We start from the raw sequence: 2,144 nt of genomic DNA on the forward strand, positions 1-2,144 counted from the left end.
TTAAAAAGCATTATATTTGCTTGTCAGAAATGTGCAGAGACCCTGCTCCTTGCTCAGGGGCCTGCAAGAAGCAGCATTCACACTTTCTTTATTGTGATTGACAAGTATGCCCTTCCATGTAAGGCAACAGGTTCAGTGGGAGCCCTAGACGAACTCTTTAAGGCCCATTACGTCTTTGGTACCTCTTACAGCTCTTCCTTGGCCAAGGTGACCAGGACAAAAAACAATTTTGTGGTCTTTCATGCTGACAGCCTGCATTATCCAAGGCCTTTTGACATACAAATATCATATGGAGGGAATGACACAGTTCTTTTTGTTGTTCCATAATGCTTTATCTGTTGAGCAATAAAGCACACTGTACTGTCATCTTGTCTAAATGTGTTTTTTCCATTTGATCCATTCAAATTTTGAGTGGGACCAAATGTTATCTGAAACGGAGTTAATTTCAACTCTCTTAGAGTCAAATTGACACTTTGTTTTTTACTGTGTAGTAGTGTTTAAAAATAGGCAGACCGAGGCCACCCTTCTTAAGAGGTTTGTGTAGATGAGCCTTGGATATCCTGTGTGATTTGTAGCCCCACGCAAATGGCAATATAATAGAATCGAGCCTCTTAAAAAAGGATGCATTTAAATACAGAGGCAGGTTTTGAAAAATATAAAGAAACCTAGGCAGGCTCACCATTTTAATAGCGTTAACCCGTCCAATCAACGACTGGTGAATCCAGGACTCGATATTTGCACTGAGTTTCTCTAATACTTCTATGAAGTTCAGTCTGAAAAGTCGCTTTGGGTTCTTGGTCAGTTTTAGTTCCAGATAAGAGAAACAGTCCTTCACTACTCTAAAAGGCAACTTACTCAGGAAGTTCTCAGTAAATTGATCCACTAAGGGCATAAATTCGCTCTTTTGCCAATTAATGGTGTAACCAGAAATCTTCCCAAAGGAATTTATGTAATCCAGTAGGATGGGGATAGAGACAGCCGGGTCGGCCAAACAAACAAGGAGATTATCCGCATACAGGGTCATTCGAGTCTCAATGTCGCCCAGCTTAATGCCTTTTATGTCTGGATGACCCCCGATGCCAAGTGCCAATGGCTCCAGTGCGATGTCAAACAACAAGGGAGACAATGGGTCCCCTTGGCGAACGCCACATTGCAAGGGAAATGGACTGGATTTGTGAGAATGAAGGATTTTGGATTGGTGTATAATATTTTAACCCATTCTATAAATGTGTTGCTGAATCCAAACCTCCTTAATGTCGCGATTAAATAGGGCCACTCTATCATATCGAAAGCTTTATGAGCATCTCAAGATAAAAAGGCAGCTCTGTCGTCCTTGCCATAAGTGGCATATAAAATATTAAGAATTCTACAGACATTACAGAAGGAGTACTTGCCTGGGATAAAATCAGTTTGGTCTAACTATATGCTTGCTCAAGTGGTTTGCCAACACTTTTGTGATTATTTTCAAGTCGTAGTTTAGGAGAGCAATAGGCCTGTAACTGCCAGGGTCTGTTTCATCTTTATTTTTTATAAAACACAGATGTTTGCTTCACTAAGAGTAGATGGGATCCTCTTATTTTTAAATGTATCCTGAATCATTCGCAGCAAAATAGGAGCAAGGAGATCATGGAAGGATTTGTAAAACTCTGGCCCAAACCCGTCTGGTCCGGCCGCCTTTCCAGTAGGAAATGTGTAGCGGGTCCCGGCTTGGTCCCCGCAGGCAGATATATAGATAACCCTCTGATTGGAGGTTTCTGGAATTATAAAACAGAAATCAGCAAAGCAGGACAACTGTTGCTCATTCTCCATTCATCCGGATTATATTTATTCTCACATTCATTTGAACCTTTTCACTGCAATCATGAATTATTCGTTATTTTGTCTGCATTAAAGCACTAGTATTAAACATTTTTAGGTAACATTCACATTAAATGTCTATTTTATACATATTTCCAAAAAAATCAACTTATCACAATTTGTATTAAACCATAAATAAACATTTTCCCTTTAATCATGTCATCGGTCTATCATCAATCATGTATGCATTTAGCCCTTACACACATCATCTTCATCCACTGAAAAAATATTTCCTTCATATAACTGTACATAAAGTACATTAAGTGCTCACTTAATATAACAGAATA

The sequence above is a fragment of the Larimichthys crocea genome, chromosome VI (assembly GCF_000972845.2).
Source record: "Larimichthys crocea isolate SSNF chromosome VI, L_crocea_2.0, whole genome shotgun sequence".
Classification (NCBI taxonomy): Eukaryota; Metazoa; Chordata; class Actinopteri; family Sciaenidae; genus Larimichthys; species Larimichthys crocea.